This window comes from Melitaea cinxia, chromosome 24 (assembly GCF_905220565.1).
Source record: "Melitaea cinxia chromosome 24, ilMelCinx1.1, whole genome shotgun sequence".
Taxonomy (NCBI): domain Eukaryota; kingdom Metazoa; phylum Arthropoda; class Insecta; order Lepidoptera; family Nymphalidae; genus Melitaea; species Melitaea cinxia.
In genome coordinates, this window is record NC_059417.1 from 7,119,264 (window position 1) to 7,130,255 (window position 10,992).

Here is a 10,992-nt window from a genome sequence, read left to right on the forward strand (position 1 = left end):
TAATATAAAATGTATTAAAAATAATTACATCTTTTAATTATTATACATTATATATATTATATATATATTATATATATTTTTTTGTATTCCTTAATGATGTAAGTTTACTTTGATGAAGATAGTTCGTTAAAATTTCTTAGTTTTCTAAGAGAAATATCGCTTTTAAAATTGTACTTATTTGGAAAATATTCGTAACTTTAAATTTTTTTTTTTTTATCGTTTAATAGAGATACAAATGGAATAAAAATCTATAATAGTGGACAACAAAATTATATTCCACATATTATGATATTTTTTTAAAATGGTTTCAACGTAGAGGTTATTGAAAAGTAGGACTTCAAAGTATACATTGCGACCGTTTACCCAGGGAGGAGGCTGATGAAAAGGTTAATAATTCTATACACATAATATAAATCAAAATTCTGATCTGACTATGGACTACAACAAAGGTTGCTCTATTATATTTCAAGAATATAAATTACATTATTGCATCTAACACTGAGATTAACGACGTCAAAATATTACAATTTCGCGGATTGTTATCGATTTTTGTGAAATGGCTCTTAAGTATTTTGTAGGAAATAAACAAAGCCGAAAGAAATTCATTCGAAACTCGAAAAATGAACGTTTTGTCCCATTGTTTTACAAACTTTCTTGGCTATTGAATTGAATTTGTCTACGTGTTCTTTAAGTAAGCCCAGAATGGGAACTAGAATTTCAGTTTCCATTGTCAGCGGTATGACCTTTAATTTGTTCTGGTATGCAAGCAAAACGGTGATATGATATCCGATGTCTGTACATGGACAGATGCAAGATGTTAGTTTCAACGTAATACTCATTTTTTTATATTTTTCTCTTAGGGTAAGTATATTGTTCGCGTTGTGCTTTGTATTTGTAATCCATTATCTAAATCATTTTTAGTGTAATAGGTTCAGAGGCGTAGATATTGGTAATCAACACTTATTATATCCTTTTTTAGTGTTTTTTTTCGGTTTTTTATTATTCACCTTATTGGGAGAATATCTATCGAAATAACAAGATAGCTTAAAGTTTGGTGCTATAGCGTTGACTTAAAAGCTACACACCAAAAAATTTCGTGATTTTTTGCTGTGCTTTAAGGTGTATATACATTTAATAAATAACATTATTTATGACAGTATAAATAAATACGACATAAACTTTTAAAAATTTGTTAAAATATTGTATACACTTACCTACGTTATACATATTTAAAAGACAAAGAAAACATAATTTACACATATCTTACTGCTGTGCGTGCGTGTGTGTGTGTACTAATATTATAAAAATGCAGGTTTGATTTTTGTGACAATGAAGCGGTAGTCATTGCCAAACAACGCGTGTTTTTAATGCTTTGTTGTGCAAACAGTAAAAAAACTTTAAATTTAGAACAATAAATTGATATATTCAAGATGAATTTTTATGTAAAAACTAGCAGACCCAGCAGACGTCCTGCCTGGAATACAGCTAACAAATTTGACTGCTGACATACTGATAGCAGCGCTACCTACCGGTTTCAATTGTGTTTTCAAACCATCCATAAACTCCTGGAAATATACGTACAAAATTTTAACCAAATCGGTTCAACCGCTTAGGGGGGTTCAGTGACAAGCACACGCACCGTATATTAAGATGATAAAGATATATTAGGATGTACTTTTCTTGTAACACGTGTTTAAACTGTGTTTATACAAAATTTTCAGAAACTTAGTGTTTCTTCAACACGATAAGGATTTTAGCAGTTTTAAAACCATAATATCGGGACTTGTAAAATTGATTTTACAAATTACATTTGCTACATTTAGAATATATACAGTAAATAGCCTGTAAAATATCAAACTATGCCTTTTATAAATAGCTGAATTATAAACAAGAAATATATCAATGATCAAAGTCGGTACAATGCGAGCGAAAAAGCGTGAGACGTGTAATTCATCAATAAACTCATTTAGAACGAACAGAAATGTTTAACTTATCCTACTACATATATAACGTTATAATTGGAATACATTGTACACGTGGTTCAATAATGAAGCTCTAGTTACATAGTAGTTAAAAATATGGATATGAACGGATGCTTGCGCGGTCAAATCCAGGTCACAATCATTGGATCATCTCGAGCGTGACGAAGAATAAAAGTTTCGTGCGCAAACTAGCGTATGTCGTTTTTATTATTATTTTAGAATAGCTTTTTCACCATTGAAATTATTAATTTAAAAATCGAATATAGACGAAATATTTTTAACTTATGTCTATGATTCTCTATATCTTATATAGACGGTTATCTCTGTGAGTAATCTAAATACAGATCGAGAAATATCTTCTAATATATCAAATTCTCGTGTCGTGGTGTTTGTAGTCAAACTCCTCCGAAACGGCTTGACCGATTGTCATGAAATTTTGTGTGCATATTGGGTAGATCTGAGAATCAAACAACATCTATTTTTCATCCCCCTAAATGTTAAGGGTAGTTCACCCCTATTTTTTTTAATATTTAGATAAATTATTTTTTTTTATTTTTTATTATGATTTGGCGTTGAAAAATAGATACAACCCTAAATTTTCACACTTCTACCACAAACCCCTATTTTTAAATAGCGTTTAGCGGCAAGGCAGCGTTTGCAGAGTCAGCTAGTAATTTCATATTTTTCAAATGTTCAAAGCTTTTGATTACAAATCGGTTCAGTGGTCGTAGAAAGTTATTACGACTAGTAAGCTTAGACATCAATGGCATGCGCTAATTAATAAACGCTTCACACTCAATGGCCCCAGTAGGATTTTTTCCTGTGTTAGGGGTCCGGAAACACACATAATACACAAGCACAACGCCCAGACCACGACATACCTCTACATGGCTGATACAATTATCTGTCGTGAGCGGAATCGAACCCGCGACCGCCAGCGCAACAGCCAGTGCTATGACCGCTGCGCTAACGCTTCGTCAAATGGCTAATGGTAACTGTTTCGAATTGTATAAGCAGTTCTGATTTTTTTCGTGATCTAGACTTTCGTGTATTTATATAACAACACAGGCTTCAAAACTTACTGGGAAAACGATCAGTGTTGAAGTGTTTTGCGTGTGTATTTATTATTTTACTTTACGTCATATCACTCTGAGATTTCGTGTTATTTAAGGACTTATCTAAGGTCTCACGTACAACACGAAGACAATTTTTGTTTTCATATCACAAACTGTCATATTTTAAGACGTATAAGTTGATAGGTAGAGGTAGGCTTTTTATCTATCTTAAAGCTCTTTTTAAGTAAACAAGATAAACCAGGCGTCTTGACGAAAGGTGGCGAATGCTAGTGCGACCCCATCTCGCCCCACCCAGACGGACGACTGCTCACAAACGGTGGTTTTTTAGTCAGTAGGAGATTTTCCCCATATAAAAAAAGGCATCTTGACGAAATTAATATCTCTTATTGGTACAAACTCATTTTTCATCTTCTTAGACGATGTTGATATGGATATAGTGATTCTGAAAACGCGTTTAAAACTAACAAACGAAAGCTGACAACTTAACAGAACACTTGTGTTGCAAGTATCCATATGACTTTAACAATTTACCATTCGTAATTTATTTTTTTAATCCCTAATTTATAAGGGTGGCCCACCCTAAAATATATATTATTTTAATTTTTTTTTCGTATTATGAAATGGCATTGAGAAATCATACAAACCTAAATTTTCACCATTCTACCACCACCCCTATTTTTTTAATAGCGTTTAGCAGCAAAACTATGTGCATATATTGGCAACCAAACAGTTATTCGAAAAAACTAAAATATAACACATGTGTGCTGATTCACAAGATAACTAGTAACAATAAATAACCATAAAAAATTTAGTCAAATATTGAGTTAAACAAAAAACTCCAAGCATTGCTAAGAAATAAAAACAAACTCAAATTAATCACACTAAGGACTAAATATGGAGCAAAGAAAATAAAGTATTTGAGGGAGCTGAGCTGTATAACAAATTGCGTAATGAAAGTATTAATTTATATCAAAAAAAATTTAGTTGTAGGTACCTAGCTTTGAACACTGACGACTAATTTACCTGTTGTATGTATTTTTTTTTTTAATCATTGTAAGAGAAAATTGAATTTCTTATGAGAATAATATCTTTAAGCCTAGTAGGGCTTTCGGTGTCTGTATAAGAACTTATATCAGAGAACTATCTCACTTGAAATAGTATTATATGACTATAGAAAATAAATGTAAATGATAGAAACGTAATAGACTTACCTATAAAAAAACTGAATTGTTTTAATGAAATATATTGATTTCCGCGTATGTAGGTGAGACTGTGAAAACAGTTTACAATGCTGTTATACGTTTTGTTTACGTGTGAATCCCTTCCGGAGATTCTCATAGCCTACTGACTTGAAGGCTATTGATATCTACATCTTGTTACAACTTTCATGCCTCTGTTTTTTTACTATATCCAACTTTAATGAATAATGAAGCTGAATAATATACAGATTTTACTTTTTTCATTATTTTTGACTAGCCCGTTAGCGAAATTGGTAGTGACCGCTCGAAAGGTTGTACTGGATTTAAAAAAGGGTATCATGTACCAATATTGCATATATTAAAGAAATCGTTATTTCACTCGGCTGGTACCTAAAGCATACACATTAAGTTGCCTCCATTAGGAAAGGGACGACCGTGTTTGTATGTTAAACATAAAAATAATTATTTTTCATACTTCATTACTTTTCTTTTTCTCTATTGAGAGGGGTGGTCTGTAAGAGATCACTAATAATGATAAAACCTCCATTGCATTTTTTTTAAGTTAAATTATTCTTGTTTTTCTTATGTTAATTTCGAATGTGCAATAAAGAGTTAATTTAAAAAAAAAAAATTAAGGAAACTCATATATTACCTTTTTAAAGGAAACTCTTTCAAGACTAAGAATTATTATACCTCTTATATAATACACACATATATATATTCAATAACTACGCACAAGCTATTGTTACAGACATAAAGCCCGCGTCACGTTGATGTCAAAGTGACGTACCAAGGTTTGTGTATTGTTTACTTTACCTTTGAACTTAATATGGTCCATTTAGCTCACCTTTGAGAATATGTCAATAAGTCTGTTTTTGTTTCCCATTTGAATACCTATTTATGTAAGTAAAGTTACTGGGGTGTGTAGCTTTCAGCAAAAGCTATGGCCAGATATAATTGTATGTCAAAAATATATATTTTTTATTCTTGGTTTCTTAAATGTTTTTAAATGTACATTACTATTAGCTTTTATTATGTGTTAAACGATGAAACGAAATGTTCACATTACCTATAGGTACCTTACCTTTAGGTTTTAATGATCAATAATTTAATTACTCTCATAATATATCATAAGCATAAAAAATACTTTTTTTTCACTCTTAGAAAGTTTGTTTTTCATTTTGAAAATATTTATCAAAAAGTTTTAGCTAAGTAAAATTAAAAGTGTGTGTCTATGCTGTATAGTCTGCTGTATGGTTACGGTAGTAAAGAATATAGCCACCCCCTTTCTTCCCGTGGGTATCGTAAAAGGCGATTAAGGGATAACACAGTTTCACTACCACCTTGGAACTTAATAAACCGATGGCGGGATAACCATCCAACTGCTGGCTTTGAAATACACAGGTCGAAGAGGGGCAGCAGCGTCTTCGGTGCGACAAAGCCAGCCCTGCGGTCACCAACCCGCCTGCCCAGCGTGGTGACTATGAGCAACACACGTGTGTTTACGCCATTTTTGGCGCGACCTTATGGAGGCCTATGTGCAGCAGTGGACTGCGATAGACTGAAGTGATGAAAAATAAAAGTTAAACAATATGCTATATAAAAACAAAACAATACTAAAAACGTTCAACCAGTTAGTACAAAACTCGTCACAGGTAAAACCGTGGTAAAACATCTAGTAGTTTAAAAAGTAAGTAAAAGCAACTGTTATTTGTATGAAGGCACACGTTTACAATAACGTCGTTATGATTTTTTTTCTGTCTCACCCTCAGTCGTAGCCAGTCAGCACGCGTAAAATTTTAATTGGTTTTCAAACACATTTTGAGTGGATGAAAGCCTGATAATACTTGTATTTGTCTCATATTTCACTGGTTTATCGTGTTACTTTTTTTGTATTTTTTACATCCTGATTTTCGTCACAAATTTTGTTGAAAAATGAGTTTTTTTTAATTGTCTTGTAAAGATATATGAGGAATAGATAACTAAAAAGTTAGGTTTAGTAGGTATGTACATTGGAAATTTTATTTATTTTTTATTATAATTGGTATATTTTAAAAACAGTTTCAATAATTCCATAAAATACTAAGAAGCGTTATAGTTCTCTTATGCAAATCTTTATGCAACTCCTAAGTACTTTTATTAGAATTCGTCACGAAACGTTGATACTACTGTAATATCTGGGTGTCAATTGACACAATTGGTTAAACAAAAAACTATTTGTGTTTATCTATGTAATAAATACCTTTTTGTTTGCCATGTAACGATGGCAACAGCTTTCAAAACACTACACTACTACAACAGCTACAAAAATGTTAGCCCTGTTTTCGGAGTATAGTTTTTTTTTAACCTTCCATAATAACTATAACTTTTAAAAGCAAAATGGTGTATTTACCACGTGCGTTAGATCAACCTGCAGTTCCTTATATTATGTACACACCATGGTCACAGGTATATTGATTGTTGTGACAAACAGAGTGCTTGCAACAGTGTCGAAATATAGAAAGCTCAGCGTGATAAACGACAAACATGGTATTTTCGGTCTTACGTCTGTATGTACTTTTAAACTCATTGTTACTTATTAAAATTAATATCGTTAAAACAACGTCATCTTATAGATCTTATATCATTATATTTTTCAAACTCCATAATGTTAGACATGATCTTGATCTATGATAAGTAAACGAAAAACTGTTAAGTACAAAAACACCCAAAAGGTGCTAAGTTAATTACCATCATAACCTTGCCTTTTAGGTATAACTGCACGGTTGTGAATCATGTGTTTTTAGCTAGGTCGAATATAATTAAATTGCTGGTTGTCAATTAACAAAAAAAAAAAAACATTTAAAGCTAGGTATAATAAAACTTACGTCATTTCCTTTCTCGTAAAAAAAATCTGTACCTAAATATATAGAATGCTATGATCTATATATATTTATCCGGTATTATAGTATGTACAGTACATAATTACATACTTCGCTTCGGAGTTTCATCATAAGCGTAATTATTTTTTTCCTAGGGCTCTCCTAGCTGCGTGAAGTACACGACGGATAGGGATCCGACGGGTACTGACAGAGTCTATCTCCTTTTTTAACTACCGATGAAAAAGTCAGTTATATTCGTTTAGAAGAGTATTTAATCTTCGTACCATTATTTTTTTTTTTTTTTCATTTACTTATCGATTGTAGATAAAACCTTTTTTACAAAATTATAAGTTTTCTCTGTTGTTTTCATATACCATGCTGTATGATTCTTAACGGTTTGTTTAATTGGCATGACCGCGTACGCGCCATGTGTGACTTTTTATTGTTATTGTAATTATATGAAGAGAAACCAAAAATAAAAAAGGGAAATAAAAGAATCTTCTTGTTTAGAACTTTCCGTTTAAAGGAAGATATTTTTATTTATTATGATGGGAAAAAAACGAAATGAATTTAATTTAATAAAACAACTTAATTATTGTAGAAAATTAGATGGAAGTTGAAAAGTCGTATAGAAAGTGATGCTTTAATACTTTGCCTCTATTAAATAAAAATACTAAATAAAAAAACATATTATATACCTACTGCGCATAGGTACTTAACGTGTAAAATATGTTTGACGTAATTACGTAAAATGTTTTATGAAAATGGGATTGTATTACATTATTTTTTAATTTGTCACATCGTTGACCAGTTATACAGTAAAAAAATACAAGAAGTTTTTGGAAAGGATGTTTTATAGGTACATTTCACAACTTCACGGTGCACTGACTCCATCTGCTCGAACTGCAACAGACAAAAAAATTATTAACTCCGTTTTAGTAAGTTGATAACAGTTTCAAAAGGCGGTTAAAATTTTTGATATTGTTCACAATAAATAAAAATATATGATAGCGTAATTATAAGATTTTATGTTTTCGTTATTTATTTCATTATACATTAAATTGTTATAAATACTAAATAAACAAAATATAATATATAAACGTATATCTTTCTTTAATACGGAATTGATACACAATTATGCCTTCGATACAATGTTTTTCTAATATTGAAAAAAAACTAAAATCTGCCTTTTTAATTCATTTCCCACATACCCACTAAAGATTGCCGTTAGATAAAAAATGTTTGTCATGTACAGACTTTAGGGCTGCGGAAGTGCAATAGCGTCCCCGTGATTCCGCCATGTGATTTTTACTTATGGAGATACTTAAAACTATACTTTATTCGTGAAATGTCAAAGAAAACCACAAAAACGTGTTTTTGAATACTTATATAATATTTCACGCTGTAAATCAAACTAAGTCCAGATAAATCCTATAGGCGACATAAAAGTCCCACGTCGATACTCTTATTAAATCACAAACAAGCTAAAATATACTTAATTACTTTTAAAATAAGAGATATAATAGCTTGAATGAATTTCCTTCTAATGCAGTAATGGTAAGCTCTACAGTGACAGTAACCTGTCTGTCTATTCGTTTATTCGGTTTTAGTTCTTATTCCAAAGTTTTTGGGTTGAAAATTGAGTATCATTTGAGGGTATGAGCTAATCTTGACAGTTACTCAGCAACCACGTCTCGCTTTTTGATTACTGTAGAGCTGTTCTGTAGGAACGAGTTGGTTGGAGAGACGATGATGCCATATGATACTGTTATTGATTGCCGTAAACATGTTGAGTCTGTTTATTGAATTCTGACTTAAAATTCAAAACTTTTGATATTCAAAAGTAAATTCTTATATTAATATCTATGTGTCACAGAGTAAAAGTAGGTATTATAGATATTAAGTTCTAGGTACAAATAATATCTATATAATTCGTTTGCCATATTGTTTGGTTGCCATAAATACGCTTCTCTAGAAGATAAGCTAGCTAGAAAGATTAGTTATATATAATGTTAGTAGTGTTGTCCAAATTTACATGTAAAAGTTTTTTTTTTTAATAATAAACGAAAAATCTAAGGATGATACTTTTGTACATTCATATAAATAAAGATGCACGGTATTTGCAGACTGTACGCAGTTCTGCAGCCACATGTTTTCATAACAACAAAGAAAACGCAACGTTTGTATTTTACTAAGCGTACCTCTCATGTTTTTATACTAAACCCATACTGAGCTAGGGTCGACAGCTTGTTTGTCTTAAACTAAATTAAACGCACTACATTGAAAAGGATTGCTGGTCGATAATTAAAAAAATTAAGCCATTGTTTTGTAACTGCAGTCGAAATCCTGTTTTTTTTTTTGCAAATTTTTGCTGTTTCGTTTTCTTCCGTTAAAATATAATCACTGAATGATAACACATTCTCCTGGGGATTTTTTTTAAAAATCGTTTCATTAGTTTTCTAGTTTATCTGCTATATATATTAAAAAATACAGAAATACAAATATTTCTTCTTCGCAATATTAGTGTAGATATATTTGAGTATCAATGCAAAAATAATCGCACACGAAATTGCACAGATCCTACCGCAGTACGAGTTGAAATGAAAAAACTCTATAATTACAGACTGCACGAGCTTTCGTCCTGGAACAAGTGCACTCTACATAAGTTGAGATATATCTTTATCGTTAGAGCTCTGGTGAATAGCGTGGAACTACTCGCTCCGTATTAAAGTTGTGTCTGCACATAAAAGTACAATAGTACTTTATTTTAACAACTAGGCTTTTTAAAGGCATTTAAATCGATAAATAACAGTTTTCGAAAATGAGACGCGTTCTGACCAAATTTTGTCCCCATATCGTAGAAGAAGATAGAAAACACTCGAAATAAGAAATAATTTGCAAAATGTATATGTGTATAGCCATATTGTTGATTGGAAAAGGTGAATGACCCGTTCTTTAAAGCTTTTAATGATAATGCTTGTAAGTTATTAAACTCGATCACATGAACACTTAATTGTGCGAGACTTAATGCGAATTTCATTTTGAATCTCCCGATGTTTTAGTGACGTTACAGACGCCTTGATCACGGGTAATTATGGGGTATATCGTACAATCAAAAGTAATAATAAAACTTGTATTAAGAGACATACTCAGATATACTCAGTTATCCTTCTTAAACATACTCACCAATATCTTAATCAAATAGTATTGGTCCCTCACACTAAACTTAACGCAACGCGACGCAATTATTTATGAAAACGAGAAATGTTTATGATTAAACTCCGATCTTTCTTTTTCAGTCCGGTCTAAACTTGGTTTGCGTAGGACATATAAGTAATAATATGTATACAATGACTCATTATCCATAACATAGAATAAAAATTGGTAGATTGCCAGTCCATACTTGTGTGCATGTAAAAAATATAATGTCTTGTAAGTGATGCCGTAAGCATATATTTATTTTTACAGGATTTTTTTATACAACTAGGTCGGCAAACAAGCGTACGGCGTACCTGATGGTAAGCGATTACCGTATTTTATAAACGCTTGCAACACCAGCAGCATCAACCCAAGCGCGTTGCCGACCTTACCCCCAACCCCCCCAAAGAGCCCTGGCCTTGTTCACCACAGTGTTATTTAGCTTACTTAGCTAGTTATTACCTTTAATTTTAGGTGCTTCCCTAAATGGGCTGCTCCAGATTTTGAGCGGGATATTTCCTACTGTGCCATACCTTAGTAAAAAGTTTATAGGTAAAGGTACATTTGTGTGGATCTAGTTACATATTATAGGTAATAATATAACCTTAAAAAACTACCGCTAAAGAGCAACGTTATTGTTTGCATAACTAGAACTGAATTATGCAAAAAGCGTACG